The sequence below is a fragment of the Canis lupus genome, chromosome 28, assembly GCF_011100685.1.
Source record: "Canis lupus familiaris isolate Mischka breed German Shepherd chromosome 28, alternate assembly UU_Cfam_GSD_1.0, whole genome shotgun sequence".
NCBI classification, from domain to species: Eukaryota; Metazoa; Chordata; class Mammalia; order Carnivora; family Canidae; genus Canis; species Canis lupus.
Window position 1 is genome coordinate 37,048,250 of NC_049249.1, and position 19,744 is coordinate 37,067,993.

Here is a 19,744-nt window from a genome sequence, read left to right on the forward strand (position 1 = left end):
TCATGTGTCGGTTGGCCATCTGTGTGTCTTCTTTGGAAAAATGTCTGTTCGTATCTTGTGCCCATTTCTTAATTGGATTATTTGGTTTTTGGGGTGTTGACTTTGATAAGTTCTTTGTAGATTTTAGATTCTAACCCTTTATCAGATATGCCTCCCCTCCTCCACAAGGGGCCCAGCACCTGGCGGGAGCAGGGATGGTCCACTCACACCCTTCCATTTATACGACTGTTTTCCTGTGGGAGAGAGCTTCAGGAGATCATTCAACAGTTTATTAGGTGCCTAGTATGTGCCGGCAACTGTCACCAAAGGAATCGACCAAACAGGAGCACTAATGTGATGTCTGCCCACCTGGAGATAGAGTCTAAGAGGGGCAGCCCCTGGTCACATAATCCCACTCCACAAAAATCACACCTGCCAAGGGCCTTGAAGGAGAGAAACGTGGTCCTCTGCTTGCCTCCAAGTGGCCGTTTGCCCTCCTTGGGGTGTGCAGAGGTCTGAAGCTAAGAGGTTAGCATGGTTCTATGGTGTGTGATGGACTGGATTGTGTCCCATCCCCCCACCCCACCCCCATCAAATCCATATGTTCAAGTCTCAACTGTCACTTCCTGAGAATGTGACTATATTTGGATATCAGGTCATTAATGAAGCAATTTAGTTAAAATTAGATCATTGGGATGGACTTGAACCCAACACGGCTGGTGTCTTTAAAAGAAAAGAAGGTTAGGGCTCAGACAACACAGAGGGATGACCATGTGAGTAGACAGGGAGATGGCAGCCATCTACTACCCAAGAGAGGCCTCAGAAGAAGCCAATCCTACCAACACCTTGCTCTTGGACTTCTAACCTCCAGAACTGTGGAGAGAGAAATTTCTGTTGTTTAAGGTACCCGGTCACTGGGTACCTTTGTTAGCGCTGCCCAAGGAAACAGATACACACAGGGAAGCAGGAAGAGAAGAGCTTCTTGGTCATTATATAGCGTGTGCTAAGGCGCTGGGGTAGAGGACAGAGGGAGGATACAGAAATCTAAAGACTGGGCCACAGAGAGTAAAGGAGACTATAGCACAAGTTGGCAGGGAGAAGTGGTGGGCCAGATTCCAGGGCCCAGGGACGTTAGTAAAGAAGCTTCTTCCAAGAAGTGCAAGAGTGTCTGGTGTTGTGAGGGAAGAAGACTGGTAGGATCAGCTTGCATTATGAGGTCTCCCTGGAGCTGCTGGGTGGAGAAGAGGCAGGAGAGGGCAAAGGCGGGAGAGGAGTCAGGGAGCTGGTGAGACCCAGAGGGCGGGGTGAGGATGGAGGGGAGGAGTGAGAAGTCAGGTCTGGTTTCCATCGGTGGAATGAGGGAAGTGATGTGCCCAGTGCTTTTTCCAGGGCAATTTCCTGGACGGAAGGCCCATTTGTGATGTATTTGCTTGTTTGATCTCATTAGACTAGCGAATGGGGTCTTTCTTGGTTTTCCAATGTATAGTTGAGCTCTAAATGAATGCTAATGTTGATATTAGGGTAATTGAGATAATGTAAGAGACTTACACAGATGCCTTGGGTTTGTTGTTATTGGAGTTTTTACAAATGCCTTGGGTTTTAAGCATGACTACTACTGAGCTCACCAAACAGGCCTGAGGAAGCGCTGGATTTATACGACTCTGGTTCATGGGAAATCCTGTTCTGTGTCCGTTGGCAATCTCACTCTCTTCTTATTTGGGGAGGAAGACTGGATGCTCCATTTTATAAATAAGGCTACAATTTCAAATATTAGAAACATTCACATCAAAACATGTTGACTAAGTCCATGTTGGTCAAACAGTGGGCTAATTCAGTTAAAAAAAAATAAATGCATGAACTTTATTAGAGGCAATATGGCAGGGCAGCATCACCAAACTGTATTCCAGACAACATTGATGTTTTACAAAATAATACCATTAATAATAACAATTCGCTGCATGTTTACTTTGGCCTGAATATCCATTTGGGGTTTGCAAGCATTACTTACTGTTGATAGGCATTTTTTTTTTTTTTTTTGGAAAGAACATTGTAGAACATTTTCTGTTTCCTCTTGGCAAGTTCTTATTGCAGTTTTGGGGGAGAAAATATATTGCGTTTTGTGTAACTTGTTTGTTGTCCTAAAGAACACAGTTGGGGGAAAAATGATGTTGGATCCGAACACTTGGCACCTTCATTGAAGGTTTTGCTTTATATCAAGTTGTATAGGCTTTAATATAATGGATGGTACAAAGCAAAGGGAGATTAAATTATTATAGGATGATAATTTTGGAGATGGCCCAGGCAAGTTTTCCTTGTCCAAAAGCAGAAGCCAAGAGGCGAAGTGGCCCATTCCTGGCTCTTTGGCAGCAGGTTAGAATTTGGTTGAGATGGACACTCACCTTCCGAATTGTAGCCCGGGACCCTCAGCTGACCACTGGGGTGAAATTAGAGCCTTCCCTATGAGTCAGCTGACCCCAGGAACGTCGGGGGGTAGGGGGTAGTGCTACATGAAATGCAGGAAGCCTGGTTAAATTTGATTTTTTGATAAGCAATAAATAACTTTTATGTAAAATGTCTTATTTGTTGTTTATCTAAAATGCAAATTTAATTTGGCCTCCTATGCTTTTATTTGCTCAAATGGGCAAATCTGGTGCCCAAGACGTGGGCTGGTCGAGGCCTCCAGAGGCAAAAGACTTTCCACCTGAGCTGCTTAGGATGTCACGTTTCTACTGTGCTCTATCCTCTGACCAAGACACTGTGCCTCTGATAAGACCCAGAGGTCAGCCCCCAGGGAGCACGGATAAGAAGAAAATCTTCATGAAAATTCACCTTTAAGATGTAGAGAAAAAAAAAAAAAAAAAGATGTAGAGCACCTCTCCTCCTGGGTGCTCCCTAGGGTACTCAGGCTAGTAGTTCTTTCTTTAAATAGCTGCTTCCATTCCTCAGCGACACCAAAGGTTCTCTGCAGGACCCTCTCCCAGGAGCACAGAGACCCGTGTCTCTACCCACCAGGCTCAGAGCCCCTCCGGGCTCATCCTGGCTGGGACAGATGGCAGACTTTGCCAGGGGTTGTGGTTCTGAGTTACCTTCCAGGCCCTGGCTGGGGGGCCTGGCCTCCCCACGGGAGGGCTCCTTAGAGTGAGGCCAGTGCTGTTTGTCTCTCCTCCTCCACAAGAGGCCCAGCACCTGGCGGGAGCAGGGATGGTCCACTCACACCCTGAGCCCCGGCCCCTGAGCCCCTCCACCCTGGTGCCTGGCACGATGCTTGGTAGACAAGCAGCCTATGACTTGCAGCTCCGTGCTGGATGGCTCAACGAGAAAGGCCTTTGGAGATACATGTGGGCCTTCTCACCACCTTGGCTCACCCCACTCCCATCTGCACACTGTGAGGTTCCGTCTTCTAGGCAAGGACGGATGGCTCACTGCCCTCTGCGTTCTGGGGTCTGGTCCTCAAAGGTGAGCAGGGAGGAAGGCCGATGGCAGCACTCAGTGTGCCTTTCTTCACCTGCAGGTGGCACCAATCCCTGGCTTTCTGGAGGCTGAAGGGAGACAGAACAGGCCTGCCTATCATGGCAAGCCTGTCCACACTCGCTGTGGGATCCTGAGTGAATCCCAGGCTCAGTTTCCCTGTTTAGTACTAACCTTTTATAGCTTTATAATCTGTAGTAACAGCTCTCAGGAGCCCGAGAGCACGTGGCTCTCGGGGTTGGGAGCACAAAGAATGGTGGCCTAGAACCTTCCTTGTTGGTTTGCAGAGAGGTCCCTGAGGAGAGTTCTCTCTGCTTCCAAAGGATGCGAAGGCAGGAGCCCTGCTCTCCGTGATCAGGAAAGCCGTGTCAGGGGCTTGGAGAAACTGGCTGGTGGGTTAGGGCCGAGGCTGGGGATGTGGGCACAGAGGCTGGGAGTGGCCCACGGAGCCCCCCGAGCTCCTGAAATCAGCACTCCTGTCACCATTGTCCCAGAGATTCCTGGACCAGATGAGGGTCCAGGAGAGGGAGTGACAGGGCCGAAGGCAGAACCCTGAAGCCAAAGTGAGCACAGCTTCTCCAAGACCAATCTGATGGATCTTTCTAGAAACACCAGCTGTCCACCCGTTTCATAAGGTAGACAGGGCAAGAGAAACCCCTGTCCCGAGAACCACTGCCCCTTAGACAAGGACCAGATGGCTTGGAACCGACCCCACGGAGGGCTCCCCAGGGTGTGTGTGCGACCGTGTAACTTCCCATCACCAGTAACACGCACGCACGCACACGGGCACGCGGGTCTCTGCACCAGCTGACCTCGTGCAGGCCGACTTTGCCCCTCAGGGACGTGTGGCAACGTGTAGACACATCTTTGGTCGTCACAGCTTCGGGGTGGCAGGGGCGTGCAGCCGGCACCCGGTGAGTAGGAGTCAGGGATGCTGGTAAACCGCCTATGACAAGGGGCACCGCCGCCCGGCAAGGAATCCTCAGCCCCAACCTCAGTGTCAAGCGTGTTGAGGTCTAGAAATCCTGCCTCAAAGGATGAAGCTGCCCCCAAACTTGTGTTTTTTGCCAAAAGACCTTGGAGTTTCCCGTCCGCGTCACCGGCTAGACGGCTCCCAGGGGTCCAGCTGCTGCGGGGGTCAGGTGACATAGAGGCCCCGCGACAGATGCCTGTTCCTGATGAAGCCGCCCTTCTGTTTTCCGTGGGGACGCACACACGCGCCGCCTTGGCCGCGCAGACAGTGACCACCGAGCAGCTCAGACGCGCAGCAACTGCCACCGGCCCAGGGGACGGGAAACTTGCAGGAGAGTAGACGTGCGGGGCCGCGCTGGCGTGGAATCGGGGGCCTGGACTCTGGTTTCCCTTCGATGCTCAACATCTATTCTTCGGTCTGAAACGCCCAAACTTTAAGAGACAGACGAGAACGTAAAGACATTTGAAATGTCACCGGACGGCTGGCCAAATGCTTCTTTTCTGTAACGTAGGCTAATTTTAATTTTTCGCTGTAATTATGCTCCTTTCCCCCGGGGACACTCCCGGGGGGCCCCTAACTCTTGATCCCCGGGAAGGACTCAAGCAATTCGGTGCAGAGGGACAGCCTGTGCCTTCTCAGCTCGAGGACCTCCCCTCCCGGATGCGTCTGGAAGCCCGGAGAAGAGCCCAGGTGCAGCTCGAACATCTCCTCCGCTCGAGGCCAGACGTACTTTACACAACATAAAGGTGCGTTGCCCTTGGTGACGTTTGGCAGAGAAAGTCAATTCCTCCTCATCTCTGCAGGCTGGTGCTGGCAGTTATTACTGGGGACAGGAGCGTGGTTGACCTCATGGAGGCTGGTGGTGACCGGTTTCCGTTGAAGGAGGTATACCGTAGAGGGGCCCGGAACTTTCCCATCTGTCCACTTTTCCTTTGCTAACAAAGCTTTTCAAATCCTCAAGACAACAGTTGAGAAATGCTGATGAAGTCGCCCAACTGAAATCACATAGCACGTAGGTCCTTGGACACTTGCCCACGGCCCTCTTTTTTTTTTTTTTTTTTTAAGATTTTATTTGTCTATTCATGAGAGACACACAGAGAGAGGCAGAGACACAGGCAGAGAGAGAAGCAGGCTCCCTGAGGGGACCCTGATGTGGGACTCGATCCCAGAACCCCGGGGTCATGACCTGAGCCGAAGGGAGATGCTCAACCGCTGAGCCACAAGGGCGTCCCCCCCTTTTAAGGAAGGAAAGGGCTCCCTCGCTGGATCTTCTTGGAACACAGGCACCACAGAGGGGGCGTCTGGGGAGGATGTTTTCGTGCCCTGGGTGGTGACGAGCACTGCAGTAGCCATCAGAGTGGGGCCAGCAGGAGACCCAGGACCCAGATGTGGGGGTGGAATGGCTTCAGTTCAAAGGGAAGAGTGCACTCAGTCCCCAGTCCTGTGAGGGAGTTGTCTGGATCTCCACTTAGGAAAATATAGGACCCAAGGAACCCACCGGAGATGTGAGAAGTTGACAGTTACCGGAATAAAACCAGTCACCCCTGTCAGAGAGCAGGCAAGGTGTGCAGGGCGTGCATCAGCCCATCACCTTCCCTGGATGCAGGTGCATCTCCCCGGCAGCCAACTACAGCCGCTCTTCTTGCAGCACCACACTCTGGGCAGCCCGTCGGCGTTTACTCTTGTTTTAAAGCATCCCTCGTTCCACAGTTCTCAGCTCCGAAGTATCTGTATTAACGTCATCACGCTGAAGATCTGATCTTGATCTGGGGAGCGGAAAAAAAAAAGATGCCACCATATCCTCCTAAATAGTCTTACTAACATAGTATCTCGGCAAAAGGGTCTTCCTTAAAAGAAACGAGTGTGGGGATCCCTGGGTGGCGCAGCGGTTTGGTGCCCGCCTTTGGCCCAGGGCGCGATCCTGGAGACCCGGGATCGAATCCCACATCGGGCTCCCTGCATGGAGCCTGCTTCTCCCTCTGTCTGTGTCTCTGCCTCTCTCTCTCTCTCTCTGTGACTATCATAAATAAATAAAAAAAAATTAAAAAAAAAAGAAACGAGTGTGGACTCGTAAATGTTTGCTTTGTCTACCTTTCTCTCAGGATATATTAGCTATGTTAGTCTTGAATATAAATTGCTTCAAACACGTCCCCGGTCTCTCAATTTGTAATAGGAACAGCAGTCTCTTTCCTAAAGATTAAAGCAAGGAATGGCATGAAGTCATTGGAACGAGAGGGATTGTTTTCGTTTCACTGCGTCAGCGAGCCCGACATTCAGGCCAATGTGTTTCTTGTCAGCGGGAGGAGAGTTCAAGCCGGGAGATTCTGGGAGGGGTTGCCCTCAAAAGTTTTGTTTTATTGTTTTGTTGGGGTGGGGGAGCACTTCTAAAAGTCACTTAACCCAGGGTGGGTGGGATAAGCCGGAGGCCCTGCTGGCCCAGTGGTTCTCCTGCGTTCGTGAGAGACAAATGGAGATTGATGAGGCAGGGCTGGCAGGTTTCCCGGTCAGGCTGATTTAAGGTGCCACCATGTGGCTTTTCACCAGGCGGCCAGGTAAATCAAACAGCACAGGTCGATAAGGACATTGGAGGGACACCTCGACTCTTCATCCAGAAGCCATTTGTCTGCAAACCGCACCTGTCAGTGCCAGGGGAGGCGGCGTTACTGGTTCACACAGCTTTAAGTTGGGTTTACTTCCCAGACCTTATTATATACATAAAACAAAACAAAAAAAACCCCAACCACTTCACTCCCTGGAGGACGGAGCTGGCCCCTGTTTCCATAAGTCTTTTAAGAGTTGAGAGTGGCGGGATCCCTGGGTGGCTCAGCGGTTTGGTGCCTGCCTTTGGCCCAGGGCGCGATCCTGGAGACCCGGGATCGAATCCCAAGTCGGGCTCCCGGTGCATGGAGCCTGCTTCTCCCTCTGCCTCTGTCTCTGCCTCTCTCTCTCTCTCTGTGTGTGTGACTATCATAAATAAATAAAAAATAAATAAATAAAAAAAAGAGTTGAGAGTGGCACCTGTGGGCAGCTGGGTTATTGATGGTTTTCTTGCGCTCAGAGCACACCTGTTGCCAAGTGGGTGTCTAAGCAATTAGGAGGCCAGCACCCAGGTCTGTAGCACGAGGCTCACTCAGCCCAGCAAAGGAGAGGGAAGCAGGTAGAGCCAAGAGAGGACGCTGGGGCTCTGGCAACCTCGTTGGGTCGGCACGTACCCCATGGCCTGCGCAGAGGAGGCAGATGGGGAGGCCATGCCGCAGGAGGATCCGAGAGCCTCGGAAGAGGAAGTCTGTTCAAATTATCCTCCCAGCACTGGGGCTCACGCCTTGGAGAGTAGGTCAGCCCCGACAGGAGCTCTCCCTCTGGGTGGCGGTCTGAGTCTGCGCCGGCAGTTCCGGTGCTCTGGAGCCCGGGAGCCCATCGGGGATGAGTGTCACTGTCTCAAGGGCAGCTGCTGCTCTGGAGGGCATTTTGGGAAGACACTCGGCTCAGGGCGTTCACCGCAGGCTATAATTTTCCTTGGAAGGCGTCGTGGGAGTTGTGTACACTGTCAGCAGTCAGGGGCCGCACCCCCCGCTTGGAAGGTCTGCCGACCCCCGTGGCTGGCTTCAGGGCCACTGCCCTTGGCAGGCAGGAGAGAAAAAGGACTGAGTTTATTTGGTCGTGTTTTGCCAAAGGTATAGTTTGGACCAGATCGGGGGGTGGGGGGTGGTGGTGGTGATGAAGCCAGTTTAGATCAATAGCCTTCAAGGTAAGCAGGAGGTCACTGGGGAGGGATCCTGGGCTGCGGGAGCCTGGGCAGTGGGTACACACGGGATACGGGAACCGGAGTGAGCAGGGACCAGGGCTGGAGAGGGTCACACAAGATGAAAGTTCAAAAATGGCTTCAGGTGCCCTTCGGAGTCACCCCACCACCATCCCTCCCTTGCCTATCACTATTGCAGCTCCAACAGAGAGATCTCTGCAGACGGCCTGGGCGCTTCTCCACTCCGCTACTACCTAGCTAGCCGTGTGACCTTGTGCATGCTACATAACCCCTGTAGGCCTCATTTACCCATTTGGGGAATGGGGATCCTTAGAGCATGTACATCACAGATATCATACACAATGTCATGTATAAAATGCTTAGGGCGGTGCTGGCACCTGGAAAGTGCTGTTTAATTGTTGTCAGTCACCATTTTTTCAATTTATTGGTGTCAACCAGAAAAAACGAGATGAGAAAATGGCATTGTTGGAACCGACCCTCAATTATATACAAGGAACAACATACGGAGGCCACAGAATCGACGTGCCCAAGGTTCCAGGCCTGGTAGTTGGCAGACCCAAGGCCAGACTCAACCCTCAATCACTTGCGTCCAGCAGGCTCAGTTCTGGAAAATCATTCCAGCTCCTTCTCTGCGCTGCCCAACCCTATCTTGGTTGCTCTGCCCACAGGAAGGCTCCGTGGGCAGCTGACAGCATCTTTGGGCTGGGCACGGTAATTTTAGGACCATGCCTTCTCCACGGGCCAAGTCTCAATTCCTAAAGCCCTCCTTTCCAGGTAGATGACCCATTGCTTCTTGGAATTCTGTGAACACCTGTTTCCGTCTGCTGATTTTATTGCAGTGTTTTGGGGGTTGGGGCCTGGTTACAAATATCATCTCATCATCAAGGTGGTATCTCCCATGAGGATGGAAAAAAAAAAAAAAGCTGCTCTCAGGGGCTGGCGAAGCATTATCCTTGAGCATCGCCCTTCCGTGGGCAGGAAGTTGCCGCCGAGCAACCTGGTCTGAGGAAGGCATTTTGGAAGCATGAGGATGCAGGTCCCGTTGAGGATCTCACGTGCTCTCCGTGGTGTTTGTACAGACAGCACCCGGCACCACGTGACACAGGCTTCGTGTTTTCGCAGCACGTGGATGCCACCGGGATGCACAGGGAGTCTTCCTAACTGACGTCTGGCTGCGCAAACCTGATTCCGGGTGTGTGCTGACTGCAGCCCCAGTCCACTGAGTCTTCGCTGTCGGGCAGTGCGTCTCTCTCTGGAACATAAGTGTCCCCTTTCTGTTTTATGAATATGTGTTTTGGGAGAAGGAAGAAAACCACAGATGAGGGTCCCAAGATTGAAATAAACGTGGCATTTGGAAATCTTTGTACAGACGTTACGATTAAGTTTTCTGGGGAGCCCGAATGACTCATAAACAGAGCCCGTACGTGCATGTCTCTGTGTGATTTCACAAGTTCTGGCTCTTTAGACCGTTTTCATTTAAGACTTTATCACTGCTCTGGTTACCTCCGGGTAACCATCCTCTGGGTGAAACCACCTCCATGAACCTGGAAGGCCAGTGAGCGTGTAGGGGGGTAAGGACGTGTGTGATGCCAGCGGGGTCCCTGCAGCAGAAGTTATGCTTTGTGCTTTGGTGCCGTCCTAGTCCTGTGTACCCAGGAGACGGCCCTTGACGAAGGGTGAACAGATGAATGAGTACGTGGAAGATTCATGTAGTGAATGGTGCTGTGAGCACGGCCATGGTTTCTGGCTGTCGGTAGTGTGCATGATACAGGGATCATGGACTGAGTGCGTGAAAGCCTTGTACCAACCCACATGCTGTGTGCCCAGTCATGAGAAATGAGATGAGAAGCATGGGGAAGCTAGATCGTGGCAGGTCTTGTCAAGGGGGCCAGGGAATTAGGGGGTGGGAAGGAAGCTGTTGGGTCCCGTCGGGGCCTCTCCACTTAACGCCCGCCCACTGGAGCCGCTGGGCTGGGGTGCTATCTCCGCTGCACAGACCAGAAGTCCAGGGCTCAGGGAGGAAATGTCCTCAGGGAGGGAGTAGGTGGTGCTGATGGGCTCCCAGGGCTGTGAGCAAGAGGGAGGTGGCTATGACCTGGCCCTGGGCGTTGGAAGTGTGGCTCCTTGGGTCTCTCTCTGCAGTAGAGTCAGGGGTGAGAATCCTCACCCTGAAGCTCTGGAGAGGTGATGGGCATCTCCTCGGAAAACGTGCAATGTCTTCCAGGTCCAGAATGCCAGTGATAGCTGGAAGTCCACACGCAGGTGGGTCACGGTCCCTGGTTGACCTTTTAGAAATTCAGTGTCCCGGGAGTGCAGGCATGCGAGCTCTCCCACACCGGGCATCCTCTGGGTGAAACCAGTCATCAGCAGGATTCCCACCTCCGAGTACCGCCGGCGCGAGCGATCATGCCCGCAGACCCCCAGACACACGCGCACACACCACGGCAGGGGTGCCCGGTGTCCAGCGACCGCTGCCCCCAACGAGGGCTTCTCTAAGTCCCCTGCTGAGGAGCTGTCCCAGCAGGAGCCACCAGAGTTTGCAACCGGTCGTGGGGGACCTGGCTCATCCGTGGGAGGCCTTGGCTGACCACACTTGGCCTTGCGTCCGGCAGGCTCAGTTCTGGAAAAACGTCTCAAAACGGGACAGACTGCCCTGTGTGAGGTGGGACGTGAAAGAGGGTGCGATCATGTGGTGGGGAGCCCAGCGGTGATGTCCCCGAGACCCTGCAAACCCTCCCCGTTGGTCTCTGTTCCCTGACCGATGGAGGGAGGCACTTGGGTCCCAGGGCGTCCCACGCGGTGGAGGTGAGAGAGGCGACCTGGGGAGGCCACCTGGAGCCCTACGAGAGGGGGCCCCACCGCGACAGTGTCCTAGCGGCAATCTGGGACCTGCGAGGCCGTCAGCTGTGTCCTCCCCTGCCCCCCATCGCCTCCAGCTTCGGTGCCTTGCCGCCCGCTGACCGCTTCTCACGCACACACCCTCCTGCCCTCGCTCGGGGGCTAAGCCGAAACACTCTCTGCAAAACACGCAGTGCGTGTGCATGTTCGTGTGCCCACGACCAAGGCTCAGCTCGAACCCAAGCCGGGGCTGCAGAGATACCGGTGGGAGCCTGGACTCAAGTCCCCTGGGGGGGAGGCGGTTTCCAAGCACCCAAGTCTCCCTCGGAAAAGGACAAAGCCCGCCCCCCCACTCTCACCTCTCTTGGGGCCTTTTGATCCCTGTTATCTTTTGCTTAAATGAAGGGGCAGCAGAGGAAGAGATTAGTGGGGTATTCATTCGGTCCCTGCGGGGTTTCTGTTGACAGGTAAACAAGGAGAGATCTCTATCACCGCCTGTCACTCATCCGCGGCTCTCAGCTCCCCAGGTACTGAAACCGATCTGGGGAGATTTTCGGCCTTTATCTTTCCCGGGCAGTCGGGTGGGGGGAGAGGAGGCGCCCCGCACCGGGATGTTCCTGGGGGGGCTGCAGGGTGCGTCCCACTCTGTCCCACCCGGAGCTACAGTGCCTGGGAGCTGCTTCCAGCCCCTAAACCAGGTGGAGGGTCCTCCTGGGGGAGGAGGGGCTGTGATTTCTGGGCCCAGCCCTCAGCCGGTCCATTCCCTGTGCTCCGGGCTCCTCGGCACACCCCTCCCATGCTTTCCCCTGCTACCTGTTCCCAGATGTGCGGCTCCCCAAGCCTCGGCCAGGCCCTTCTCAGGGCTCCTGGCTGGCCTAGCCGAGTGGCTCCTGGATGGAGTCCCTACGATGTCCCAAATGCCCCTAAATGCTGCCTGTCTGGAAGCCAGCTCTTCCCCACTGGCCCACACCTGCTCCCCCTTCCAAGTGAAGGGCCCACCACCCACCAGCACCCCTTCCCTCCCACCTCCAAGAAACCAGGAGGGGCTCCTGTCCTGCCTCTTCCCCACAATCCCCTCCAGAGCCCATCAGTTCCATCTTCTTTCCTCTGCCGACTTACGGCCTGTGCTCCCCCTCCACGTCCCTCTGTGGCTCACATCATCCCCTGCTGTCCTGGGCCCACGGCCACCACGGCCTCCCTGCTGCTTGCCGTGTTCTCTCTGCCTGCCCCTTACCTCAGTGGTGTTGCACCTGCAGCTCCTTCTACCTGAATGTCCTTCCCTCCCTTACCTGGCTGACTAGCTCCCACTGGCCATCACATCACCTCCTCCAGGAAGCCTTCTCTGATATGCCCCTGCATCCCATCCCAGCCTCCTTGTCCCCCAGTGACGCTGCACTTTTGCCTTCTGTTCCCTGAAGGGTAGCAGACAAATTCCACCCAACACGAAGTTAATCTAAGTGGGGGCTTACACCGGAGGCCACGGATCTGCTGGTTCTGAGATTTGGAGTAAGGGAGCCCATCACCAGGGTTAATATCACCGCAGCCTACAGTATAACCGTGTTTTTAAATTAAACATCTTTTTTAAAAAAGATTTTATTTATTTTTTCACGAGAGACACAGAGGCAGAGACACAGGCAGAGGGAGAGGCAGAGTCCATGCAGGGAGCCCGACGTGGGACTCGATCCCAGGACCCCGAGATCACTCCCTGAGCTGAAGGCAGACCCTCAACTGTTGAGCCCCCTCAAGCGCCCCTTAAATTAAACATCTTTTTTTTTTTTAAGATTTTATTTATTTATTCATGAGAGACACATACACACAAAGAGGCAGAGACAGGCAGAGGGAGAAGCAGGCTCCATGCAGGGAGCCCGATGCGGGACTCCATCCAAGGTCTCCAGGATCATGCCCTGGGCCCAAGGCGGTGCTAAACCGCAGAGCCACAGGGGCTGCCCCTAAATTAAACATCTTAAATAAATTATGCATTTAAGAGTATAGCTGTGACGCCAGTACAGCGCGTGTAGACCTATGTGTGCTGTTGTTTTATTGTATATTTACATATGCAAAACCAGTTGATTCTAGTCCATCTTTATCACATATATGTTACCAATATACTTAGACACAATATAAATTTTATCTATATAAGAATATACATGTAATACGTGTATGTAATAAAGATGGGCTGCCAGAGGCTCCAGCCTTGAAAAACACAGTTCTGTGGTTTTGTGTTTTTTATTCCAAAACCTCGGGACGGCTGGGTGGCTCCATCCAGGTGAGTATCTGCCTTCAGCTCAGGTCCTGAGATCGAGTGACCCCGGGGTCCTGGGATCGAGTCCCTCATGGGGCTCCCTGCATGAAGCCTGCTTCTCCCTCTGCCTGCTGTGTCTCTGCCTCTCTCTGTGTCTTTCATGAATAAATAAAATATTTTAAAAAACCAAAAAAAAAAAAAAAAGAAAAACAAAAAAACCCCCCAAAAACCTGCATTCATTCCTGTGTAGAGCAGCTCCTCACAGTGGAAGGGGGGGGGGGTTCTGTGCCACCCAGGAAGGTGCCCACAGTCTTCTCGAACCCTGGTGTCAGGTGCACGGGCAGTTTTCGGCGGGCAGTCACAGAATTACATTTCACCCAGTGAGTGAGGCTTTGCCTGATCCCTTTTCTAGCAATTTTTACTTAGACTCTGTCTGTAGGGGAAGCTGGGAGGTACTGTTCCAGCGGCAGGGTGTCACCGGCTGCGCATCACCTGGGAGCTGCCCGAGGGTTGGGGTGGCAGGTGGAGGTGAGGACTCTGCTGTGGGTGCCCGGCTGTGATTGAATGATGCCCGGCCTCCGGCTCCCCGTCCTCGCGGTTCTCCCCACCCCGCAGGGACACGGTGCACGGGGACAGGCGGGCACCCCGTCCTGCTGCTGCAGGGCCCCCCACACTCAAACACGTACTGAATCAACACAGGCTGGTGGGGGGCCTCCTGCATGCCCCCCCCCACTGGACACCTGGAACACGGAGGTGAACGAGACCCCGCACCTGTGGTCATAGAGACACCGATCGACAGCACTGACCAGACCAACTGTCGTGTGACAAGCGTGCCCAGCAGCGTGCCAGGTGCCCTGGGCATCCAGGGAGAGCTCCCCGGGAGATGAGTCCTCCAGAGGCCTCCCCGGCCCTGGCCTCCACTCGCCCGTGGACAGACCTCTCAGCTTTCCTCCCTGCCCTGTGCCCTCTGAGGACCTGGGGAGGAGGAACCTGTCACCCCTCACAATCCAGCAGGACCCACAGTTGGCTCTGGAGCAGCTTACCGGCCACCCCGAGCCTGCAGGGTAGCTGAGATGCCAAACCATCTGAGCCAGACCCCAAATCCTCTCTCATCCCCCACTCACCCCAGCAGCCGCCGTGGGTGCCGACTAGGAGCCCGGGGTGGTAGCAGGTGCATTCAGCCCTGGGTCTGCCTTCACGGAACTTAGATTTTAGAGAAGGAAGGGAGAGAGGGGGAATCGGACAAATCAGAGATAAGCGCTAGGGAGTCCGTGAAGAGGCGTAAGGGACGTAGAGCAAGTGCGGAGGTTCTCCTGGGTGAGGGGGCCAGGAGAGGGCTCCGGGGGCACGTGGCACCTGCTCAGACCAGCTCGGACCAGGGGACAGATGGAACCCATAGGTGCATGAGCGCACGGCCTCCGCAGGGTTTGGTCCTCACGTCCCTCCAGGGCCCGCTCAGCAGCCTCCGATATTCACAGCATGTGGATTCGAATAAGACATCGTCGTACTCCGAATATTGTGAGCCACCTGTGACCCCAACGCCGTCCTCATGCCCAGCGTTCCGAGACGGGTCTGCTGCATTACCGCGATGCTGGCTCCTTAGGGGTCGTTGCTCATAGAACTAACTCCCCCGTGTTCATTCGAATACATCAAATACAGACACTGAACACCCCACAGGAAGGACACCAAAAAATAATTACACTAATAAAAAGAATCCACCTTCCTCCCTCGAGTTTCTTGGAGAGAAGGATGAGCTTATTCAGAGGTTGATGATTCCCAAGAGCAGCAAACTTATGAAACATCCCCATCGAGACAGAACTTACGCCGAGTATGAGAAATAATTTTTCAAGAAGAAAGAAAGGCTTCTCGCCTCGGGCCCTGGGAGGTTTCCGAGGTGACCCCACCAAAGGCCATCGGTCAGAGCCTATTAGGTGAAATGGATCCTCCGCAGCCCCCAGTAATCCCATCAAAGGGGAGGAGGGTGGGAGGAGCTGGTGTGGCCGCCCCCAGCCGCCAGGCCCCGGAAGGAAGTTTGCTCCCAATGCAAACAGGTTTCCACTCTAGGAGGGATTAAGGGAGCCTCATATTAACCTACAGCTCACACTCACCTGCCCAGGGATGCTCTGATCAGAGGGAGGATGGGCAGCGCCTTGGAGAATATTCCATTGGAGGGGTGGTGGTGGGGGGACATCCCCAGCTTCTTGAGATGCTTCCTCATTACTTTCTTTTAAAAACAATGAATTTCCATGGTGCAAATTGCAAAGGTGGAAAATTCTATAGGACACACGATCTGGTTTCTTCAAAAAATAGTTGTTAAGAGAGAGAAAGAGAAGCATGTGGGTACCATTGTAGATCTAGGAAATATATCTAACCATTTGTTTTAGATTCTTTTTTTTTTTAAAGATTTATTTATTTATTCATTCAGAGAGAACCAGAGAGAGGCAGACACAGGCAGAGGGAGAAGCAGGCTCCATGCAGGAAGCCCAACGTGGGACTTCGATCACGGGTCTCCAGGATCACACCCCGGGCTGCAGGTGGTGCTAAATCGCTGCACCACCGGGGCTGCCCTAGATTCTGATTCAAACAAACCAACTATAAAAAAAGACATTGGTGAGATTTTTAATTTTGATTATATTAATAAATTGGTGACCATTTTTTTAGGGGGAAAAAAAAACCAATGAATTTATTATCAAACAAGGAGATGCGTGCTTGGCCTTTGCTGTGCCAGCCTCTAGAGGGACCAGGACACAAATCTCAAACCACCTCCCCAACCCGGGACTGGCGGCAATCAATACCAAGTGAAAACTCGTTCCGAAAATAAATTAGGAAACAAATCCTGTCTGCTGGTTGCTTTTCATTTTTTTAAGCCCAATAAAGTAATTGACTTTTATGTCTCAGTTTCCAGCGCCAGAGAGCTGGGTTCTGGAAGCAATGTTCAATGCTCGGGGTGGCAGGGAGTTCCGAGGGGAGGAGGTGGGGGGAGAGCTATGGGGCAGCGCTCCGGGGCCTTGCTGCTGGGGACTGTGCTTCTCAGGAGGCAGTGACCCGGTTCCAGCCGTGGCTGCCACTCTTCAAGGCAGAGAAGAAGGGTTTTTTTTTTTTTTTTTTTTTTTTTTTTATAAATCTCACCTCCTGAGATGGACAAAGTGAAGGTTCAAACCTGAGGGTGAGCGTAGAGCCAAGCGTGCATGCCCAGAAGTGAGGTCTAGGAACCCTGACTGCTGACTGGGGGGCACCCCCTGCCACCTTCTGTCCGCAGGGCAGCGTGGGGCCTGGCCGGGCAGGGGGACACACTTGGGTTGGGCTGGTTGGCGGGGGTGAGGGCCCGAAGCCGGTGCTCTGGAGGCCGTGTGGGCGGGGAGGTGGCCTACACGAAGACCAGAAGGGACAGCCGCAGCCTGCAGAGTGTCCCCAGCAGCACATGGGGGGCTGCATCTAGCCACGATGCTCAGGAAGGTGGCGGGAGGGGCAGGCAGGGTGGCACCTGGTCCTGGCCAGGGTGCAGCAGCGGGGACCCCGGGCGGCTGAGCCCGACGGCCAGGCCAAGCAGGGATGCGAGCGGCAGGGGTGCGGAGGCTGTGCAGAGCCGGGCAGTGGGCAGGGCAGTGGGCAAGGCAGGGTAAGGCAGGGTGAAGGCAGCAGGGCCGCAGGTGCGCCCAGGGGTGAGACACGGGAAGCTGCTCGGGGAGACCGAGGAGAGGTTTTAGGGGAGAGGAAGCGGGTTGGACAGGTTGGGGTCTGCAGGCCGTGCCTTCCGGAGACTTCTCTGACCAGCCCCCCTGAAGAGCCTCTTGAACTTCCACTCTGAGCTGGGAGTGGAACGAGAGGTGCTTGGCCTCTGCTTTGGGGGAACATTCCAGAAGGCAGGAAGGACAGGGCTGCGGGCAGCAGGAGGGGCCGCAGAGGAAGGCAGGACTGGGATGCGGGGGCACCGGGCCGAGGGAGGGAAGGGCTGCCCCAGGCAGGGGCCGAGGGCCCAGAGGGGCCGGCACCCTGCAGGAAGGTGGGACCCTTCCCAGGGAGGCCGGCCAGGCGGGGAGGGGAGCAGGCCAGCGCCTCGCCGCTGACTCCTGACAGGACCTGAGAACCGCCTGTCCACAGCGGGCCTGGCCACATCCTCCTGTTGGATGTCAACACTCCGGCTGCTTCTGGGCAGCTGTGAGGAACGTGTCCCCGCTCAGAGGTCACCTAGTTTCAGGGGAAGCAGATAATTTCATTGATGCATGCTTAATTTAGTCCATTTGCTCTGTGCGAGAAGGATCCGGGGCCACCAGCCTGTCCTGGTGGGGGGATGACCGTGCCCACACAATGCAAATAAAATGCTGAGGGTGTGCGGCCAAGGGCGCTGTGGAGGGCTGCGTGAAGGAGGTGGCCTGATCTCAGGGCCTCCGGTGACACAAAGTGGGACATCAGCCCATCATGTAGCTGAGGTTGTCACAGGTCCGTGGGTGAGGTCGGGGGGAGAGGGGGATTCCGACACCCAGAATCTACAAGGATATAGCACGTGTGGCACCTAAAAGGATTTCGGCACAAATGTGAGTTGGTGACACTCGTTAATGACGAAGGGGACGCTCAAGGGCTGGGTGTCCGCCGTGGCAGATGATCTGCATCACCGAGGCGTGAGGTTGATCCAGCTGCTCCGAGGCTCGTGCTTCCTCTGGCTGCATTCACCCAGCGATGTGGTCCTACTGCGGGGGGCTGTGTTCTCAGGCTGGGGGGCGGGGTGGGGGACGGAGGGGAGGACCCCACTGCCGTCCCCTCTCCCAGCCTCCAGCCTGGAAGCCTGTGGTCCAGCAGGCAGATGCACCGACTCACATGGAGAGGAAGAGCCTGAGGTGTGGGGCCTCTGCATTTCTTCAATGACTCTGTTGGGTTATAATGATCAACATTTGGCTGCTTTTTCAAGTAACAAGAGTTTCCCCAGACAAGGGGCCCAAGGGAGACCCAGGGATCAGGACAAGCAAACTCGCCCACGGGCCTGACGGATGGGTCCCCAGTGTACTTAGACTCTCTGATCCTGGGGCGCCTGGGTGGCTCAGCGGTGGGAGGGCTGCCTTCTGCTCAGGTTGTGATCCTGGGGTCCTGGGATCGAGTCCTGCATTGGGCTCCTGCAGGGAGCCTGCTTCTCCCTCTGCCTGTGTCTCTGCCTCTCTCTGTGTGTGTCTCTCATGAATAAATAAATAAATCATTAAAAAAAAAAAGAATCTCTGATCCCCAGTCTCCTCTTGGCACACCCCCCTCCACCCCGAGTCTGCTCCTCCCAGTCCCGCAGGGGGAGGCACTCTGCTGGGTGGAATCAAACCCCATTCTGGCAAAGGCAGCTTGCAAATGAACGAAAATTCAACTTTTTAAAAAAAGGAGCCTCCCCCCAAATGCCAAGTCAGCGTTTGCCAAGGCCTGCCTGGCGGTGTAAGTCATCGTAACCCACACAGAGGCCTCAGGAACACACCCGCACGTCAGGGACATGGGGGGGAAGGGTCACAAGAGCTGAACGGGGCACATTTCTCTGTTGCCTGACTTCCTGGAACCTTGAGGATGCAGATGAGCACCGGGACTGCGGGAGGGAGGGGGAAGGCCGAGCACCCTGTGAAGGAGCATCTCTGAGACAAGAGCATCTCCAGAAACACAGGGGGTGGGTGGGGTGGGGTGGGGGGGTTTGGGGACACTCTGCTCCCCCAGGTGCCCTGGACCCTAGGATCGCCCCTCCACGGTTGGGACCCCCGCACTGGGGCCCCTGACTCCTGAGAGCCCCGCACCAGCCCCAAGATTCTCGGAGCCCCCCTCCCCTCCTCTGCCCGGGTCCCCAGTGCGAGGTCCTGCTCTGGCCACACTCACGGGCTTATGCTGCCCTCTCGTGGTGCCGCGTTGACACGGCCGCTGGGATGCGGATGCAGAGTCTGTCCCAGGGCTGGAGACGCCCTGATGGGGTGAGATTACCCTTCAGAGCCTCCCTAGGGACGCCCCGGAGACTGCCACCTGCTTGTGCTCCCAATCTCAAAATGATAAGTACGATGCCTTAATTTTGCATCAACTGGGACTACAAGAACTAAAAGGGTAAATTTTTTCAGGACGCCTGGGTGGCTCAGCGGTTGGCTGTCTTGCCTTTGGCCCAGGGCGGGATCCCGGGATCCTAGGATCCAGTCTGGCATCCAGCTCCCTCTGCCTGTGTCTCTGCCTCCCTGTGTGTCTCTGATGAATAAATAAATAAAATACATTTTTTTTAAAAAAACTAAATTTTTCTTTTTTGCAGTCTTCATTTAAATGTTAGTTAACACACTGTTAATATTGGTTTCAGGTGCACCGTATAGTGGTTCGGCAATCCTATACCTTCCTCAGCGCTCCTCACGGCAAGTGCTCCCCTCACTGCCCCCCCAGCACCTGTTTGCCCCATCTCCACCCTTGCCCTCAACCTCCCCTCTGGTGACCCTCAGTGGGCTCTGGAGAGTTCACAGTCTGTGTCTTGGTTCGTGTCTCCCTCTTT

General features: G+C 54.5%; 1 long non-coding RNA gene across 1 annotated transcript; it reads left to right on the top strand.

The window, feature by feature from the left end:
- The first annotated feature begins 631 nt into the window (after nucleotides 1-631).
- Nucleotides 632-12,571, top strand: LOC119866538. The gene is made up of 4 exons (XR_005380317.1): nucleotides 632-752; nucleotides 10,408-10,445; nucleotides 11,489-11,548; nucleotides 12,440-12,571. It is a non-coding gene; the product is annotated as an uncharacterized LOC119866538 (long non-coding RNA).
- Nucleotides 12,572-19,744: the final 7,173 nt, after the last annotated feature.